The sequence below is a fragment of the Hydra vulgaris genome, chromosome 01, assembly GCF_038396675.1.
Source record: "Hydra vulgaris chromosome 01, alternate assembly HydraT2T_AEP".
Taxonomy (NCBI): domain Eukaryota; kingdom Metazoa; phylum Cnidaria; class Hydrozoa; order Anthoathecata; family Hydridae; genus Hydra; species Hydra vulgaris.
The window spans coordinates 60,678,108-60,686,299 of NC_088920.1; the positions used below are offsets into that span (position 1 = coordinate 60,678,108).

At 33.6% G+C, this 8,192-nt stretch overlaps 1 non-coding gene across 1 annotated transcript; it reads right to left on the reverse strand.

Annotated features, from left to right (window-relative positions):
• Window positions 1–7,847: 7,847 nt before the first annotated feature.
• Window positions 7,848–7,966, reverse strand: LOC136075608 (5S ribosomal RNA). The gene has a single exon (XR_010636057.1). It is a non-coding gene; the product is annotated as a 5S ribosomal RNA (ribosomal RNA).
• Between the last annotated feature and the right edge of the window lie 226 nt (window positions 7,967–8,192).

Genomic DNA, 8,192 nt, shown 5'->3' on the forward strand with positions numbered 1-8,192 from the left:
TTTAACTCCAAGCGAAACCCACATTAAAAATGATATAATACTTGTAGCCGACATTACAAAAACATTTCAACCGGGTTTTTTAAATTACAGAAGCATCGGTTTAAGCGAAACAGAATTAGAAATTATTACAAAGGCGCTGCCAAGAAAATGGCATAAAAAAATTGTGTCGGAATGTCAAAGTTATGATTTTAAAAAGTCCTCCTTTTATATTGCAAAAAGAAAAACAAAATATGAATATAAAAACCTAACTGTTTTAAATTTATACAAATTATTAAATAAACCAACAAAAACATTGAATTATAAATACTTTGAATGAAAAGATACTTTTGAAAGCATGAAAAATTTAAAAAAAGAAGATTGGAAGCGTTTCTTTATAAGACTTTATAAAAGAAATACTAACAATAAAGCGAGCGAAATTTTATTTAAAACTGCACATTTTATTTTGCCAACTAACGAAAGAATGTTTGATCTTAAAGTTAGAATAGACAAACTTTGCTCACAGTGCAAAATAAAAAATGAAAATACAGCACACATTATGTACGAATGTGATAAAGTACAGCCTTTAATTTTTTATTTCCTAGATATTTTAGATCAGCTCTACCCTAGCGAATACCCTCATGTTAACCATTTTAAGTTTATTTTTTTTGGTTACGAAAAAAACGCAGCCCAGAGATGTTTTGGGGCTTTACTATTCGAAGTTTTAATTTGTGAAATATATTTTAATAGAATGAACAGTCAGTTTAAAAATAAAGTTTATACTAAGAAATATTTGCTAGAAAAATTTGAAAAAAAAGTGAAAAAAGTGTTCATAAATGAATTAGAAATGCTGAAACAACAAAATAAAAAGAAAAAACACTTAAATGAAATAAGAAATATTTTTATAAACGGAAGATTGAATTTGATTTCAGATATTCGGGACTATTTCGAACAATTTTTACTTTTTCGTTTTTTATTCTTCCTTGGTTTCTTTTTTGGGTTTGTTATTTTTATTTTTTATTTTTACGGGTCCATTGGACATCTTTGTAATCGTTTTTTTCGTTTTTTCGTTAAACCTTGTATATTATTTATGAGAACGTCAGTATGGCAATTAGCCGGATGACGTAATAAATTACAATACAAGTCTTCCTTGTGGTTTTAAAATTATTAGTGTTAGTAGTATGGTGGCGGCTGGTGAGCCGGTAGTCGGTCAAGCGATGGTGGATCTAAAGCAGAGTTCTTCCAATCAAAGTAGTGAAATGGTTTCGACTCATCGTTAATCTGAAACTTTACTTAACAAAATGTGGGCGGTCGCAGATGTTGAAATGTACGACGATATTAACATAGAGTATAGTGACGACGATTCATCTAGTGACGAAGAAGAATATCGAGCTATTGTAAAACCGAAAAGTTATGCTTCGGCTCTAAACACAATTAAAATGGTGGACAGAAGACCACTCCTTAGAACATTGGTATCTAGAATTCAAACAAGGATATCAATTCTTAATGTTATTATCGAAATCGAAAACGCAAACTTAGCTAGCGATCTCGAAGGAGTTCGACTCATAAATCGTAACACAGTTATTGAAATTGTTATGAAGACCGACGGAGCTAGAAATTTTCTACTTGAAAAAGGTCTGAACATAAATGGTTTTCACCATATTTTCAAAAAATCAAATCCAAACAGGCAACCGAGTAGACGTACTCATGTTTCAGTCTTCGGGCTACCTTTAGAAGCTAAAAACACGCAAATAGGAAAATGTTTTGAGCAACTTGGATACGGTAAGCATATATTGACTAAACCTGTCATGAGGAAAACGCCTAATGAAGGCAATGAAAATTACAGTGGTATCCTCGTTGCCATAATGGAGGATATCTCTACCCCGATTCCAGTTTCAATGGAGCTGTTAGGCTATCGCGTGAGAACGAAGCATAACGGACAGGACCACTCTCATGAAAGAAAACAAAATATCGAGAAAGAAAAAGTTGTTTTGACAAATACTGTAAGTAATGAAATTTTAAATAATGAAGGCGATTCCATACAAGTATCTATTGTTAATGATCGCCCTTGTGAAAATAATAAAACTCCAGAGCAAATTGTTGTTGATGTTATGACATCTCCAATTGTCATTACGCGCAACGAAAATGAGTGTGATCAGGCAGTTGTGGATCAAGCAATTGTGTCGGATGAAGATTTTAAAGAAACGAGTGGTTCGCAAAAGAAAAGAAGAAAGAGACGCGAAAAAAGAAACCAAGCGACGGTTGATGGCGGCGAAATTAAAAGACGAATTGATGACGAAAAAAGGATAACGGTGGAAGTATTTGTGTTAAAAACTGATACGAGGAAATGGTGGAGTCAGGAGACATTGATAATTATGAAGATAAAATTTTGTGAGGAATTTTAATTTTTACTTTATTTTTTTTATTTTAATTTTTTATTTCACGGTATTTTACTTTTTTAACTATATAAAAAAAAAAAACGTTATTTGCGAACAACCGTGCTCGGAGCATGCGCAAGAATTTCCGCAATCTTTTAAGTTGTTAAAAAGTCTTTATTTTTGGTTTCCTTAATTTGAAATGTGTCATTTTTTAATGTTTTAATAATGTCTGTTCTAAAACTTGATTGATTTCCTTGTTTTTGAGATAATTAGTAGAAATGGCTTTTAAAATTTTGTCTAATAACATCAATGGCCTTAATAATGTAGCCAAAAGGAAAAATATTTTTAACTTTCTAAAAAACCTATCTTGTGATTTTTATTGTATCCAAGAAACCCATAGCACCGACGAATCGGCTGTAGAATGGGCCCAAGAATGGCAAAACATAACTGAAGGCTGTTCAGTATGAAACAGCGGCTCAAGCCGTGAATGCGATGTGGCCATTCTCTTTAAAAAAGAAACTAAAATTTCAGAAGTAACTAAGGACAAAAGCGGAAGAATTCTTGCCGTCACAGCAAAAGTAGACAATTTAAACATTAGATCAATTACTGTTTATGCTCCGAACACACATAGTGTCAAAGAACGTTTTTTTAAGAAACTAAATAAACACGCGGGAGTTTATGATTTTTTAATATTGTCTGGTGATTTTAACATGGTTGAAAACCATGTTAAAATCACCAGAGTCTTGACCGACAAGGTGGGGATTTATAAAATAAAAACCACCAAATCGGTCTCAAACAATTAAGTGATTTTAAGAAAATACATAAAGTGAATGATGTGTTCAGAACGCGTTTCCCGCAAAAACTTTTGTTTACTTATGAAAAAGAAAACAAAAGTTTTAAAAGTAGAATAGATAGAATTTATGTTTCAGATACAAATTTGAATAAATGCGAATGCAAGTTTATTAAAAATAAACTTAGCGACCATGTTGCCGTTTTTTATGATTTAAATTTAAAAGAACATAACGAGAGGGGGCCTGGTTACTGGCACCTTAATACGAGTTTGTTAGGTGAGGTCATGTTTGAAAATAAACTAAAAAATGATTTTGAAAAAACGAAAAACAAAAAATTCAAATTTGTAAACAACAACCAATGGTGGGACGTAACAAAAACTAGGATTAGGGACATTGCTGTAGAGTTCTCGAAAGTGAAAAAGAGAAAAAACAAAATTCGCGAAGCGTTTTTAGAAAATGAAATACAATTAGAAAAAATGAAACCAAATAGAGACGAGGCAAAAATTAAGCAACTGCAAAAAGAACAAAAAGCGCTCTTTAACAATAGCAGAAATTTTGTTAGAACAAAACAAATTGTTGTAGAAGAGGGAGAAAAACCTTCTAAAGCGCTCTTTCAATTAGAAAAAAGTAATCAAATCTAAAAAACAATTAAAAAAATTAAAAGCGGCGACAAAACTTTTAGCGACACAAAAAACATTCTAAAAACCATTAGGAGATTTTATAAATCGCTATATAAAAGGCAAAAACTAAATCAGGAAACGCAAAAAGATTTTTTAAACAACATTAAAATTGTTTAACAAACGAACAAAACGCTTTTCTAAATGTAAATTTTAGTAGCGAGGAACTGTTTAACGCTGCGAAGTCGCTGGGGCAAAGGTAAAACACCAGGTATTGACGGAATTCCCGTTGAGTTTTACACCGAATATTGGCACATATACGGTGAAGAACTCACGACTTTGTTTAAGGACAATGTTTTTAATTCGCAAAACGAGTTGTCCTGGTCGCAGAGGACTGCGCTAATTAGTCTTCTGCCCAAGGACGGCGACCTAACGCTTTTACAAAATTGGCGTCAAATCTCTCTTTTGTGCGCTGATTATAAAATCATTACAAAAGAACTCGCGCTAAGACTTTCGAAAATTCTATATCGCATTCTGGGATCGTCCCAAACGTGTTCTGTCCCTGAAAGAAACATTTTTTCAAACTTGTTTCTTTTGAGGGACATCATTCACTATGCCACTGAAAAAAACATTGATAGTGTTTTGCTGACAATAGATCAAGAAAAAGCTTTTAACAAACTCGATAGACCTTTTTTGTTCAAAATTTTAGAAAAGAATGATTTGGGACAAAATTTTATTAACGCGATTAAACAAACAATGAAAAAAAATCTATCCTTAGTAATAAACAACGGTTACATGAGCAAACCGCTAAAAGTTCGGAGGGGGGTTCGTCAAGGCGATCCTATTTCACTTATGTTGTATTGTCTTGCGGTGGAAGTACTAGCCCTCGAGTTTAAAAATAATAGACTCGTGGACGGTATTCCGCTGCCAGGATCAAAATCAAATTTAAAAGTTTTACAATATGCTGACGACACCACACTTTGTGTGAGAAGTCACGAGTCCATTGAAGAAGTTTTTAAAATACTAGATAAGTTTGAGAATGCCTCAGGCTCAAACATAAACAAAAACAAAACCAAGGCGCTGGCTCTGGGCGGGGGTAACTATTTCGCATACGAAAACAGCCTGAGGGAAAAGAAACAAAACATTATTTGGTCGAACGTGACGGGAATAAAAATTTTAGGAATCACTTTCCATTCTGACCTCGCGTACACGGCAAGGCTAAACTGGAATAAGGCGTTTCAAAATTTGAAAAAAAAATTGTTAAGTTTAAAATACAGGAGCGTATCTTTGAGATGCAAGGGAATTTTCGTCAAAACTCTTGCATTGTCAAAAGTTTGGTTTGTAGCTAACGTGTTTCCCGCGACAAAATTAGACCAAAAAAAAATTAACAAAGAAATTTCAATTTACTTATGGCAAAGTTTGAACGCCGAACCTGTTAAAAGAGAAATTCTCAAATTCTCTGTTGACAAGGAAGGTCTGGGAATACTAGATGTTCAAAACCAGTGCCTTGCGCTGAGGTTAAAACATCTTTTGCAAATGAGTGAAAAGGAAAACCCGCACGAAAGTTATTACTTGCAAAAGTATTTTTTATCTTATCCCTTGAACAACCTCGCTAAAACAAAATATCCTCAATGGTTATATATGACTGGGAACAACAGTCCTAAATCTATAAGCAACCTACCTTTTTACTATAAAGATTTAATTGAGACAATTAAAAATGATATCAAAATTTTCGACATTGGTAAAAAAACTACGAAAAATATTTTCGCTCACTTTTCTGGCAAAACAGAAAACAGAACCACAAAACTAATTAAGCTTTCCTGGAACGCCAAGTTTCAAAAAACTCTCCCATGGAAAAAAATTTGGGAGAGAAACTTTAACTCGCACGCCCTGGGCACGAGCAAAAACACCCTTTGGCGCATTTTAACCAATTCTCTGCCAACCTTAGAAAAATTGAACGGATGGCGCATAAAACGAGGTCAGTTTCACGGAAACTCAAAATGTAAAAGCTGCCACCGTGCAGAGGACACCTTACATCTTATTATTTTTTGCAGTAGAGCGCGAGCGGTGTGGAAAAAAATGAGATTTCTATAGGAAAGGTTGCTCCCAGGAAAACCTTTTAACTCTGTGCATGCTCTCTTTTAATTAACATTGAGGAATTAGCAAAAAAAGATGAAAAAGCAAAAATTATAACAACTCTAACAAATATAATAACATCGGAATTGTGGAAAAGTAGAAACTTAAAACTAAAAGAAAATCAAAATATTAACTCTACCAGAATTGTAGAAAACATTTTGAGACAAATAAAATATATATGGAAAATAAAATACAAAAAATACCTAGGGGAAAACAATGTAGAAAAGTTTCATAAGATGTTCTCTTTAAATAACGCGATTTGCGATATGAACAATCGCGACTTAACATTCACCATCTAGACGATGGTGAATTGTAGGTTGTGATCATTTTTAGATAATTACGGATTTTCAACCATATATCTTTATATTGAGTTTAGAGAATGCATGACCCTAGTCGTCCGGTGACGGCGAAGGTTGTGTGTATTTTTTATAAGGTCGTGGGTTAATCGCCACGATGTTTTTATTTTAAGCACGAACTTTTGTTATTTGAATTGCATGACCCTAGTTGTCCGGTGACGGCAAAGGTTGTGTGTATTTTTTATAAGGTCGCGAGTTACTCGCCGCGACGTATTTATTTTAAACACGGATATTTCTTTTTCTTTAAATTTAACGATTGCATGACCCTAGCCGCCCGGTGGTGGCGAAGATTGTGTTTATATTATATAAGGTCATGGGTTAATCGCCATGATGAATATATTTTAAACACGGAAACTAATATCTAATAAATATTTTTTTTTTTTCATATAACCACAAGTAGTTTTTCCATTCTTCAATAATTTTTACACTGAGTATACTCAATGGCGCAAATTTGAATTTTTAAAACCCTTAAATTGAAATCGTCCTTCCATCAAGTAATAGCTGTTTCTTTTTTAAAACCCTCCTTTCTGTTAAGTTTTTCCTTTTTTTTTTTAACATACAAAAGTTTTAACTTAGTAAGACTCTTGAAGGTGATTTGAAGGTAGGCATCAAAAAATTTTGACGCAAAATTTCGATTTTTCGGGGTTTCGGGAGTGGGTAAACTAAAACAAACAAAAGCAACTTTCCACTGTACCTGCACGTCTTATTGACGTGCCAGTGCAAACGACTTTTCTTTTGCAGAATCATGTTTTCATGGAACGATTTTTGAGTTTTTAAACAGAGTTTTAAAGATTATTTTTAGGGATTAAATTTTTAAATGTACACGTTTTTTTAATGTTGTAATTTGTATGCAAATGGTACCTGTATATTTGATATTTGACAAACAGTGTAAATAAAGGCTTTATCTAATAAAAATACATTTACTTGCTTGTTGTTGATTTCTTTAAAAACGAGGCTTTACTGCTGCTGCTGCTGCTGCTGGTACAAACGAAGCAATGAGAACTTGTCATTTTCTCGCATAAACACAACACTAAAATAAGAAAGTTTTTCTTTTTCCATGTCAACAAGAACCTGTTACAGATACAGTTCTTACTTATAGAACCTATTGTATACTTGAATGACAATCTACTTGGCATAAAAGAATATTTCAGCGTTTTTTCACATATGTTAACAATGGTGATGGAGTTTTTAAACATATTCAAGACTTTAAAGACTATCTAAACTTGAATGTTTAGAAAGCGTTCAGAAGTTGGCTCGAAGGTTTTACGTTTGTAGCGTATAAGTGAGTTATGTTATCGAATATTGGTCGATTTGCAAGCACTTCTTCGAAGGTGAGATTTGTGTAGTTATTGAATTTTCGAGTAGCACTGTTTTGTACTTTAGAGATTTTGTGGAATAACGTGGATGAGGTTCACTTGACTGCCGGATATATGAAATATAGAGAGCTGAATATTTGCACAATATTGAAGCTTCAAGCAATAAACGAAAATACTTCAATTTTGACGTCTTTTAGGCCGAGACAATGTTTAGAGCTGTCTAATCGACAAGGAGCAAAGATGTATTTAGTTATTGAAAGTGAGAAAAGTAAGAAAAAGCCTACGGCACCAGGAGTTTCTAGGCGGTCCCCCATCCAAGTACTACCCTGGCCCGACGGTGCTTAACTTCCGTGATCGGACGAGAACGGGTGTGTTCACCGTGGTATGGTCGTAGACGAAAGCTTGTGACTTCGCAATGCTTTTAAAGCCAACTTGGAGTTCACTTGCGTTCACCAAGTCACTAAGTCATTAATAATGCAGGAGAGACCTATCAACTTGATCAAAGAGTTTCGATTCGTTTTGTGGCATCTGTAATGAAAAACGTAAAGGATTTCGTGCTAGATAAGTTGCGTTTCAAATTTTAGAGCCACAATTTCAAAAATGGGCAGTTGAACAACCCCCT